Here is a 13,585-nt window from a genome sequence, read left to right on the forward strand (position 1 = left end):
GAAAGCTGAGCGCCGAAGAACTGATGCTTTTGAACTGTGGTGTTGGAGAAGACTCTTGAGAGTCCCTTGGACTGTAAGGAGATCCAACCAGTCCATTCTGAAGGAGATCAGTCCTTGGATTTCTTTGGAAGGAATGATGCTAAAGCTGAAACTCCAGTACTTTGGCCACATCATGCAAAGAGTTGACTCATTGGAAAAGACTCTGATGATGGGAGGGATTGGGGGCAGGAGGAGAAGGGGACGACGGAGGATGAGATGGCTGAATGGCATCACTGACTCGATGGACGTGAGTCTCAGTGAACTCTGGGAGTTGGTGATGGACATGGAGGCCTGGCGTGCTGCAATTCATGGGGTCGCAAAGAGTTGGACATGACTGAGCGACTGATCTGATCTGATATATATGTACCTCATCTTCCTGATCTATTCTTCTGTAGATGGATCCCTTCCCTGTCTTGGCTATTGTAAATAGTGCTGCATCCACCATCAGGGTGCAGGTATCCTTTTAGATTATGGTTTTCTCTAGGTATACCCCAGGAGTGGGATCACTAGACCATCTGGTAGTTCTATTTTAAGGTTTTTAAGGAACTGCCATATTGTTCTTAGCAGTGGCTGTTCCAATTTACATCTCCACCGACAGTGTAGGAATGTTCTCTTTTCTCCACACCTTCTCTAATGTTTATTATGTGTAGACTTTTTGTAACCATTCTGACTGGTGTGAGGTAATACCTTATTGTAGTTTTGATTTGCATTTGAACTGTAGTGTTGGAGAAGACTCTTGAGAGTCCCTTAGACTACAAGGAGGTCGAACCAGTCCATTCTGAAGGAGATAAGTCCTGGGTGTTCTTTGGAAGGACTGATGCTAAAGCTGAAACTCCAATACTTTGGCCACCTCATGAGAAGGGTTGAGGTGGAAAAGAGTTCATTGGAAAAGACTCTGATGCTGGGAGGGATTGGGGGCAGGAGGAGAAGGGGACGACAGAGGATGAGATGGCTGGATGGCATCACCGACTCGATGGACATGAGTTTGAGTGAACTCCGGGAGCTGGTGATGGACAGGGAGGCCTGGCATGCTGCGATTCATGGGGTCACAAAGAGTCGGACACGACTGAGCGACTGAACTGAACTGAATAATTAGGCTAAGAATCTTTTCATGTACTTTTTGGCCATCTGTATGTCTTCCGTGGAGAACTGTCTCTTTAGATCTTCTGTCCATCTGGTGGTTGAGTTGTTTGCTTTTTTGACATAGAGCTGCACCAGCTGTTTGTACATTTTGGAGATTAATCCCTTGTTAGTTGCACCATTTGCAAAAAGCAAATCAAATAGTTTTCAGTTCTTTCTTACCACGAATTAGGAAGACCTAAATCAGTCATCAACTATTAGATCATTAAAACATTTCAATGATCAGTAACTATGTGACTTTCCTCACATTACCTGGGGGGATTCAAATAACTTTGTGACATTGCCAAAACAAAAATCCTTCCTTTTCCATCTACTACTTAATCATGTGATTGAGTTTGTCAGCATAATAAAAATAAAACTGATGCTGAATTTATTTTATTCTAAAATGGATATATCCTCATCCTTCTCATTAATATCTACATTTAAATTCATTTAGAAAATAGAAAAATATATATTTTCTAATTGCTTAAGAAAGCATTTTCCATGTAAAATTTTTAGGGGTTAAAAAAAGAGAGATTGTTTAATTAATTAAATACAAGGATAAGACCAGGCTGGGCAGAGGTAGAGGGGAACCACCTGGGGTCCTCCCTCCCCTCCACTCACTGTTTTTAAATGGAGGATAATGTGTATCAAATTGCCATGGTATTTTATTGCCTTTGGATATATGCATTTCAAATATATGTGAAATTATATCCTTTATTATAACCTACAAAAATTATGTCCTTATTTTGAAATTTATTAAATATTACTTAAACTTTTTGAAATGACTCTTAAAAAAAAAAATTTAAAGAATCTCCAAGCAAAATTTTGCAGAACGCCTGTCGAGTCTTTTCTGTGGTTCCGTTTATTGGGCGGATTCGTACTGCCCTCTGGTGGCCAATGGTTGGAACACATGAAGTACATATTTGGACATGTGGCATGTTAGAATTCCATTTACTTTTTTGCTGAACGAATAGCCATTTGTTGTAGAGATGACTACATCTCACATATTCTCACAATTTTTTTTTAATGAAATGTGGCTCTCGTGACAGGATCTGAAAATTAGGATGTGACAGCTCAGTGAATCAAAAAAAATCAGCTTACCCACCAAGCAAGATATTTTGCTTTCCAGAGATACCCAGAGGATATTCAAGGGTCCCTAGATGTGATACAGACATTCCATCAGCTGAATGTAAAATCAGCCCATAAGTTCAGGGTTAAAAAAAAATATATCGTTTAACTAACTCAATGCAAATGGGGAGTTTTACCTTTAAGTCTCCCTGTAGCGTGCCAGACTGTGCCCCGGGAGACTCCATACTCTGAGGCTGTCAGTAAATGCTATGCACATTACCGAGAAAGTGTGGCATCGTGGAAAGAGCAGGACATGGTGAAACTTGAAAGAACTGTATCTGGATTTTATCCCCCGCCATCCCTAGCCGTGATCTTGAGAGAAGTAACTTCTCTTGGTCAGTTTCTACAACAGGAAAATGGTTAAACTACAGGCCTCATAGGTGCCATGAAAACCTGAAAGCATACATGTAAAGTGCTCAATAAGAGCAATCAACTGTTCTCATTCCTGTTTTATACATTTGAAAGATAAGCAGGCCTGTCCATTTCGAGGATAAAAAATATAGTCACAGAGAGTCACTTGTTGGGGTGTCTTGGTCATTTTTAGTTACAGCAGTGCCATTACATGTATCTTCCTTATGTGTTTTCTTTCCCTTTAAGAGAAACATTTCTCCATTTTTCATCATTATTAAACGTCTCTCTTCTCCATTTCTTAGGTGACTGAACTTGGTTTGTAGCAGTGAGAAAATAAACGCAGTCCCCAGAATTACCGGCCTGTGAGCAACCCCAGCCACACACGGCTCACTCTTCTTTTACTGTGGAAAGTAACTCTTAGGGACCACCTCCTTCCCCTGTGTTCTGAAGCTCTCTCTTCATAAACTCCCACCTCTATAAAGGCATGATCCTTGCAGTTATCCCCTCTCCTCTGCGTCATATTTTTTCTTTCTACTGGGTCATTTCCATAAATGAAAAATACCCTCAAGTATCTGCCTCCCGTTTAAGCAACCTCTGTTCCTAGGAAAAAAAATTTCCTCACATTTCATATAACCAACCCTGTAAATAGTGGCCTATTTCTCTGTTCCCCTTTACCATTGAATTTCTTGAAAATATCTGTGCATCACAGTTTCTATTTCCACACCTCATATGCTTTCTTCATTTGCATTAATATCCTTCTCCATTTGCATTAATATCCTTTCACTTGGCTGAGATTTGTCAATGTCAGGAATTTAATTCTCTATTACCAAATCAAAAACTTCTCTAAATTTAACAGCTATTGACAGTTGACCACAGAAATGAGAAAAAAACATGGTATGTAAAAATGATATCTTAGGGATGACTTTGTGGTAAAAAAGTAAACTCAGTCAAACTTAATAAAAAATAGATTTGTTTGGAAAAAGACCTAACATTGTCTTACAAAATAAGAGCAATAAATACAGCTGACGCCCCATAAGATAACACACTAGGCTACTCTGATGTCCCGTCTTTGCTGCTCTCTGCATGTCTGTTTCATTCTTCTGCTTCTTTGAGGCAACCAGTGTATATACCTTTCTAGGTCAAGGGATCAACAAAGACCCACAAGAGTCTCTCTAAATCTCTCATAATGAATTCCCATGAGAGAAACTTGATCAGTCCTGCTTAAAATGTCCTGCATCTTTTCTCAGTTAGCTATGGCCAAGGAGTGGCAGGATCACGGTGATGGTTAATTTTATGTGTCAGCTGTGCTAGGCTGCCATACTCAGTTGTTTGGTCAAACACCAGTCTAGATGTTGCTGTGAAGGTATTTTTTAGATGTGGTGGTGATGGCGGTTTAGTAGCTAAGTCATGTATGACTCTTGCAACCCCATGGGCTGTAGCCTGCCAGGCTCCTCTGTCCATGGGATTTTCCAGGCAAGAACACTGGAGTGGGGTTACCATTTCCTTCTCCAGGGGATCTTCCTGACCCAGGGATTAAACCTACATCTCCTGCATTACAGACGGCTTCTTTACCAACTGAGCCATCAGGGAAGCCATACTTTTAGATGTGATTAGCATTTGAATCAATAGACTTTGAGTAAAGCTGATGACCCTCCCTCCACCAACCCCATAATGTGGGTGGGCCTCTTTCAGTCTGTTGTAGGTCTTAAGAGCAAAGACTGAGGTTTCAAAAATAAAGAATTTCACCTCCAGACTGCAACAGAGAAACCCAAACTCATTTCCGGGCTGTGGGCCTGCCATAGGAATTTTAGACTTGCCAGCCCCACAATCATGTAAGCCAATGCCTTAAAATAAACCAATCTCTGAGAGAGAGGGAGAGAGACAGAGAAAATGTATTTTTTTCCTCTGGAGAATCCTGACTAACAATCACAAAGTACAAACTTGACCATAGGAGTCTCTGCTATGGTTGGAGAGCAGGTTTAGAACACAAGATAAAGGCAGAGTGGCCCAGCTGTATAATATTTAGGATTACCATATAATCTCAGATTTTATAACCAGTTATGTTTGCTCAAGTAGAAACTGACCAACAATAATGTTACAATGGGGCTTCCTTGGTACCTCAGCTGATAAAGAATCCACCTGCAATGCAGGAGACCCGGGTTCAATTCCTGGGTCAGAAAGATCCTCTGGAGAAGGAATAAGCTACCCACTCCAATATTCTTGGGCTGCCATGGTGGCTCAGATGGTATAGAATCCACCTGCAGTGTGGGAGACCTGGGTTCGATCCCTGGGTTGGGAAGATCCCTGGAGGAGGGTGTGGCGACCCACTCCAGTATTCTTGCCTGGAGAATTCCATGGACAGAGGGGCCTGGTGGGCTACAGTCCATGGGGTCAAGGAGTTGGACATGACTGAGCGACTAAGCAGCAACAGCAGCAATGTTAAATATTAGCATGTGTTCTTTACTATTGTGTCATCAACTCAAATAAATTCAAGTATTAGTTACATAATTTAATTTCAATCTCTAAAGAATTTGCCTATCAGTGTTGACATGTTTTCAGTTCAGTTCAGTCGCTCAGTAGTGTCCAACTCTTTGTGAACCCATGACATGTTATAGCTAGAAATAAAATGGGGAAAATACTTCGGAACCCTCAGCATTCTTGGAGCAGGGAAGAGGGGACAGTTTCAAAAGATATTCCATGTATAAGAAAAGATCATTGTAATGGAGCAAAGAGGTGAGAAGCCCAAGGAAAGGAATAGGAAGGAATCCGACCTAACTTTCTGACAGCAACTGGTCACTAGTAAAGCATTTCCTTTCCCTCTTCCTTCTGGAATGGGAAAAGACTATCTTGAATTCCATACTAAATGTAAAATACTTATACAGAAGCTAAAATGACAGAAGAAATATAGGTGAGGTGGTGTTTTGTTTTTGTTTGTCTTATTTTCACATCATTTATAATTAGAGTAAAACTTTTCTTAACTAGAGTTCTACCGACCAGAAAATAAGTTACGCAGGAGCTGAGGTGTGGAGAAATGGTGCGAGGAAGGAACTCAGGTTGCTAAATTAAACAGAGTCCAGGGTGCTAGAAGACAACTGTTCAGTTCAGTTCAGTCTCTCAGTCATGTCTGACTCTTTGCGACCCCATGGACTGCAGCACTCCAGGCCTCCCTGTCCTTCACTAACTCCCAGAGTTTATTCAAATTCATGTCCATTGCATCAGTGATGCCATCCAGCCATCTCATTCTCTGTCACCCACTTCTCCTCCTGCCCTCAATCTTTTGCAGCATCAGCATCTTTTCCATTGCATCATCTCTTCGCATCAGCGGGCCAAAGTATTGGAGTTTCAGCTTCAACATCAGTCCTTCAGAACTGATCTCCTTTAGGATGGACTGGTTGGATCTCCTTGCAGTCCAAGGGACTCTCAAGAGTCTTCTCCAATACCACAGTTCAAAAGCATCAATTCTTCGGCACTCAGCTTTCTTTATAGTTCAACTCTCACATCCATACATAACTACTGGAAAAACCATAGCCTTGACCAGATGGACCTTTGTTGACAAAGTAATATCTCTGCTTTTTAATATCCAGGTTGGTCATAATATGCTATCTAGGTTGGTCATAACTTTCCTTCCAAGGAGTAAGTGTCTTTTAATTTCATGGCTGCAATCACCATCTGCAGTGATTTTGGAGCCTAGAAAAATAAAGTCAGCCACTGTTTCTACTGTTTCCCCATCTATTTGCCATGAAGTGATGGGACTGGATGCCATGATCTTAATTTTCTGAATGTTGAGCTTCAAGCCAACTTTTTCTCTCTCCTCTTTCACTTTCATCAAGAGGCTCTTTAGTTCTTCACTTTCTGCCATAAGGGTGGTGCCATCTGCATATCTGAGGTTATTGATGTTTCTCCCAGCAATCTAGATCCCAGGTTGTGCTTCCTTCAGCCCAGCGTTTCTCATGATGTTCTCTGCATATAAGTTAAATAAGCAGGGTGACAACATACAGCCTTAATGTACTCCTTTTCCTATTTGGAACCAGTCTGTGTTCCATGTATTAGCCAAACACTGGAAACTCATTTGTGAGCTGATCAATACAGCCATACAGCAGAATTTTACAAAGCAGTAAGAAGGAAGCACGGATACATACAACAACATGAGTTAATCTTAAAAACACTGTGTGGAACAGACAAAAGAGACAAAAGTCAGACAAAAAAGAGTGGGTAAATAAATAAAAATATAATCACCACTGGGTGATTTTATTAATTTTAATTTAAGTATTAAACTCTAGCTGTTTCTTAGTCTCTAACCTGTGTCCAACTCTTTGTAACCCCATGGACTTAAGCATGATAGGCTTCTCTCTCCTCCAAACTCCTTCTCTGAGTTTGCTCAAATTCACGTCCATCAGTGATGCCTTCCAGCCATCTCATCCTCTGTCACCCACTTCTCCTTCTGCCTTCAATCTTTCGCAGCATCAGCATCTATTCCATTGAGTTAGCTTTTCACATCAGCTAGCCAAAGTATTGGAGCTTCAGCATCAGTCCTTCCAATGAATATCCAGCGTCTATTTCCTTTAGGATTGACTGGTTGGATCTCCTTGCTGTCCAAGGGACTCTCAAGAGTCTTCTCCAGCATCACAGTTTGAAAGGATCAATTCTTTGGTGCTCGGTCTTCTTTATGGTCCAAGTCTCACATCTGTACATGACTATTGGAAAAACCATAGCTTTGACTATACAGACCTTTGTCAGCAAAGTGATGTCTCTGCTTTTTGATATGCTGTCTAGTTTTGTCATAGCTTTCCTTCCAAGGAACAAGCAACTGTTAATTTCACGGCTGCAGTCACCCTCCACAATGATTTTGGAGCTCAAGAAAATAAAATCTATCACCATTCCCACTTTTTCCAATCTATTTTCAGTGAAGTGATGGGAGCAGATACCATAATCTTAGCTTTTTTTTTTTTTAATCTTAGTTTTTTGAATGTTGAGTTTCAAGCTAGCTTTTTCAGTCTCCTCTTTCACCCCCATCAAGAGGCTCTTTAGTTCCTCTTCACTTTCTGCCATTAGAGTGGCATCATATACATATCTAAGGTTGTTGATATTTCTCCTGGAAATCTTGATTCCAGCTTGTGATTAACCCAGCCCGGCATTTCATATGATGTGCTCTGCATATTAGTTAAACAAGCAGTGTGGCAATATACAGCCTTGTCATTTTCCTTTCCCAATTTTGAACCAGTCAGTTGTTCCATGTCAGGATCTGGCTATTGCTTCTTGACCAACATACAGGTTTCTCAGAGGTCAGGTAAGGTGGTCTGGTAGTCCCATCTCTTTAAGAATTTTCCACAGTTTGCTGTGATCCCCACAGTCAAAGATGCAGAAGCAGATGTTTTGAAGGCATTCCCTTGCTTTCTCCATGATCCAGATAATGTTGGAAATTTGATCTCTGGTTCCTCTGCCTTTTCTAAACCCATCTTGCACATCTGGAGTTCTCAGTTCACATACTTTTGAAGACTCACTTAAAGGATTTTCAGCATAACCTTCCTAGCATGTGAAATGAGCACAATTGTATAGTAGTTTGAGTATTCTTTGGCATTGTCCTTCTTTGGGATTGGAATGAAAACTGACCTTTTCCAGTCCTTTGGCTAATGCTGAGTTTTCCAAATTTGTTGACATATTGAGTGCAAGCATCATCTTTTAGGATTTGAAATATCTCAGCTGGAATTCCATCAGCTCCACTAGCTTTGTTCATAGTAATACTTCCTAAGGTCCACTTGACTTCACATTCCAGGATGTCTTGCTGTAGGTGAGTGACTATACCATCCTAGTTTTCTGGGTCATTAAGACCTTTTTTGTATAGTTCTGTGTATTCTTGCCACCTCTTCTTAATCTGCTTCTGTTAGATCTTTATCATTTCTGTCCTTTATCATGCCCATCATTGTATGAAATATTCCCTTGATATCTCCAGTTTTCTTGAAGTTATCTCTAGTCTTTCCCATTCTATTGTTTTCCTCTATTTATTTGTATTGTCCATTTAAGAAGGCCTTTTTAGCTCTCCTTGCTATTCTCTGGAATTCTGCACTCAGTTGGGTATGCATGCATGTGTGCTAAGTTCTTTTAGTTGTATCTGATTCTGCAACTCTATGGGCTGTAGTCCATCAGGCTCCTCTGTGCATGGGGTCCTTCAGACAAGAATACTGGAGTGGGTTGCCATTTCCTCCTCCAGGGGATCTTCCCAACTCAGGGATCAAACTCAGCATCTCTTAGGTCTCCTGAATTGGCAGGCAGGTTCTTTACCACTAGCACCACTTGGGAAGCCCTCAGTTGGATATATCTTTTCCTTTCTCCCTTGCCTTTCACTTCTTTCTTTAGCTATTTGTAAAGCCACCTCAGATAACCACTTTGCCTTCTTGCATTTCTTTTTCTTTGTGATGGTTTTGATCCTTCCTCCTGTACAGTGTTACACACCTCTGCTCATAATTCTTCAGGCACTCTATCTAATCCCTTGAATCTGTTTGTAACCTCCACTGTATAATCATAAGGGGGTTGATTAGGTCATACCTGAATGGCTTCATGGCTTTCCCTACTTTTTTCAATTTAAGTCTGAATTTTGTAATATGGAGCTTATGATGAGAGCCACAGTCAGCTCCTGGTCATCATTTTGCTGACTGTATAGAACTTATCCATCTTAGATTGCAAAGAACATAATCAATCTGATTTGGTATTGGCCATCAGGTGATGTCCATGTATGGCATCGTCTCATGGGTTGTTGGAAAAGGGGTTTGCTCTGATTAGCGTGTTCACTTGACTAAACTCTTAGCCTTTGCCCTGTTCTATTTGTATTCCTAGGCCAAACTTTCCTATTATTCCAGGTATCTCTTGACTTCCTACTTCTGCATTCCAATCCTCTATGATGAAAAGGACTTCTCTTTTTTGGTGTTGGTTCTAGGTGTTATAGGTCTTCCTAGAACTAGTCAGCTTCAGCTTCTTCAGTGTCAGTGGCTGAAGCGTAGACTTGGATTACTATGATGTTGAATAATTTGCCCTGGAAATGAACCAAGATCATTCTGTTGTTTTTGAGGTTGCACCCAAGTACTGCATTTCAGACTCTCTTGTTGACTATGAAGGCTACTCCATTTCTTTTAAGGGATTATTGCCTATAGTAGTAGATACAATGGTCATCTGAATTAAATTCTCCTATTCCTGTCCATTTTAGTTCACTGATTTCTCAAATGTCAATGTTCAATCTTGCCATCTCTTGCTTGACCACTTCCAATTTACCTTAATTCATGGACCTAACATTCCAGGTTCCTATGCAATATTGTTCTTTACAGCATAGGACTTTACTTTCACCACCAGACACATTACAACTGAGCATTGTTTCTGCTTTGGCTCAGCCACTTCATTTTTTCTGGAGCTATTAGTAATTGCCCCCTGCTCTTTCTCAGTAGCATGTGAAAGTGAAAGTGAAGTCGTTCAGTTCAGTTCAGTCGCTCAGTTGTGTCTGACTCTTTGCTGACCCCATGAATCGCATCATGCCAGGCCTCCCTGTCCATCACCAACTCCTGGAGTTCACTCAAACTCACGACCATTGAGTCGGTGATGTCATCCAGCCATCTCATCCTCTGTCGTCCCCTTCTCCTCCTGCCCCCAATCCCTCCCAACATAAGAGTCTTTTCCAATGAGTCAGCTCTTTGCATGAGGTGGCCAAAGTACTGGAGTTTCAGCTTTAGCATCATTCCTTCCAAAGAAATCCCAGGGCTGATCTCCTTCAGAATGCACTGGTTGGATCTCCTTGCAGTCCAAGGGACTCTCAAGAGTCTTCTCCAACACCACAGTCCAAAAGCATCATTCTTCAGCGCTCAGCCTTCTTCACAGTCCAACTCTCACATCCATACATGACCACAGGAAAAACCATAGCCTTGACTAGATGAACCTTTGTTGGCAAAGTAATGTCTCTGCTTTTGAATATGCTATCTAGTTGGGTCCAACTCTTTGTGACCCTCCTGGGACTGTAGCCCACCAGGCTCCTCTGTCCATGGGATTTTCCAGGCAAGAATACTAGAGTAGGTTGCCATTTCCTTCTCCAGGGGATCTTCCTGACCCAGGGATTGAACTCAGGTCTCCTGCATTGCAGGCAGACCCGTACCATCTGAGCTACCAGGGAAGCCCCCTCAGTAGCATACTGGACCATCTTCCAACCTCTGGGGCTCATCTTCCAGTGTCATATTTTTCTGCATTTTCTTGCTGTTCATGGGGTTGTTGTGGCAAGAATACTGGACTGCTTTGCTGTTCCCTTCTCCAGTGGACTACATTTTGTCAGAACTCTTCACTTTGACCTGTCTGTCTTGGGTGGCCCTGCAAGGCATGGCTACACTGCTTCAGTGAGTTATGTAAGCCCCTTCCCCATGACTAGGCTGTGATCCATGAAGGAGAGCAAGGTCACAGAGTAAAGGTTAAATCCCCAAAACAATGAACACTTAAAAACTGAAATTAAAATAAAACATAATTGCAGAAAAATATGAGTTACTAAGGGGTAAATTTAACTATATAATATTTATCCACTGAAAAATCACAGTACCTTTTGCTGTCTCGTATACAGGGTTATCGTTACCATCTTTCTAAATTCCATATATATGCGTTAGTATACTGTATTGGTGTTTTTCCTTCTGGCTTACTTCACTCTGTATAATAGAGACAGCAAAAGAGACACTGATGTATAGAACAGTCTTATGGACTCTGTGGGAGAGGGAGAGGGTGGGAAGATTTGGGAGAATGGCATTGAAACATGTGAAATGTCATGTATGAAACGAGATGCCAGTCCAGGTTCAATGCACGATGCTGGATGCTTGGGGCTGGTGCACTGGGACAACCCAGAGGGATGGTATGGGGAGGGAGGAGGGAGGAGGGTTCAGGATGGGGAACACATGTATACCTGTGGTGGATTCATTTTGATATTTGGCAAAACTAATACAATTATGTAAGGTTTAAAAATAAAATAAAATTAATTAAAATAAAATAAAATAAAAATTGTATTATGGTAAAGAAAAAAAAAAAATCACAGTACCTGATGAAATTAAAACCTAACAAAGGAGATACATCAAGTGTAAATAAGTTAGAAGTCTCAATTATTGTTAAATGGTCAGTATTCTCCAAATAGTTTATAGATTCAATATAATCTCAATGAAGACCCGAGCAGGCTTCCTGGTAGAAATTAAAGTTAATCCTAAAATATACATAAAAAAAAAAAGCAAAGGAATTTAGAATGTCAAAACGATTTTGAAAAAGAACAAAATTTAAAGTTCCTACTACTTGATTTCATGATTTACTATAAAGTCACCAAGGTAGTGTGGTGCTAGCCTAGAAATATGAACTAATAGACCAGTACAGGGAACCCAGAAACAGACCCACACGTAGAGGGCAGTCTTTTTAACAAGTGGTACTAGAAAAATGGGATACACATATTCCAAAAACAAAGAACAAGAAAACTTACCCCCCACACAATTTTGATCCATACTCATACTATAATACATATAAAAATCAACTTGAAATGAATCATAGACTTAAAAGTATAATCCTCCTAGAAGAAAACATAGAAAAATCTCTGTGACCTCGAGTTAGGCAAAGATTTCTATACACAATTAGTGAATCATGAAAGAAAAAAAGTGGATAAACTGGAATTTATGAGAATTTTTTTAAAGTCTGCATTTCAAAAGAGATCATTAAGAAAATGAAAACACAAGTCATACACCTGGAGAAAACCTTTGAAACTTATCTAATAGATGACTTGTATCAAGTTTCATAAAACTGGAACAAAAACATGAACAGATACTTTACGAAAGAGATAAGGATGGCAAATAAAGACACTAAAAGCTGTTACCACTTATCATTAGGGAAATGCAAATTATCACTGCACACTTATCAGAATGGCTAAAAACACACACAAAAAAACCAAACCTATACTACAAAATACTAACATGAATAGAGTAATAACTCACATCTGGTGGGAATATACAATGGTATATCCACTTTGAAAAATGATTTGGCAGTTTTTTGTAAAGTTAAACATATGTTTTACCATACCACCGAGCAATCCTACTCCAAGGTATTTACCAAAGAAAGATAAGAATATGTCTACCAGAAACACTTGTATGAAATGTTTATAGCACCTTAATTCATAACCCAAAGATTGAAAACCCAGTTGGTGAATGGATACAAACTGTAGTACATCCAATACAAGAAATGTTACACAGTAATAAAAAGGGGATTTTTGTATTTCACTTTAAAAATACTGCAAACGCAACCTATTTCTCTTGCATTATAGTGTCTTTACAAGTTGTTCTTTACTTGTCAGTAGGAAAAGATAGTGGCATGCCACGTAAAAACATTTCCTTTCAGAAATATACATTAAAATGTCTTATATTTTCCTATTACATACCACATCTCTAAACATTTCTTCACAAAGTATCATTAGATTTCCTAAGGAGCCATGAGTTCCAGAAACCAAATTTTCATTTATTTGTAAGCATATGCATGCTTATTTGTAACAGTGGAATTAACCTGTTATTCACATCAATAAATATTAAAATCCCTATAAATATTACTTGGGCCCTTCTCTACCAACTTTAATTCATAGAAAATGAGACTTAGTTGTTTCTATATTTCTCAAATGTCTCAGATGCTTTTATTAGGTTTAAAAACTGAAAGATAGTAAACAGACTAGTAATAGAGATGCTGGTAACACACACACAAGTTTCTGTTGATACTAACCTATCGTGTAACAGTGGCAAGAAAGAAAAGTTTGATAAAGCTGGCATTTATGGAGCACAGCATTTCTGGGAGACATCAAAATAATGAAGAAAAAATAGAACTGATATGTGAGGCACTCTTTCAGGTGCTGTGGATACAGCAGTGAACAAAATAAAGTAAAACTACATTTTAGTGAAGGGACAGCCAACAACAA

The sequence above is a fragment of the Bos javanicus genome, chromosome 7, assembly GCF_032452875.1.
Source record: "Bos javanicus breed banteng chromosome 7, ARS-OSU_banteng_1.0, whole genome shotgun sequence".
Lineage (NCBI taxonomy): Eukaryota > Metazoa > Chordata > Mammalia > Artiodactyla > Bovidae > Bos > Bos javanicus.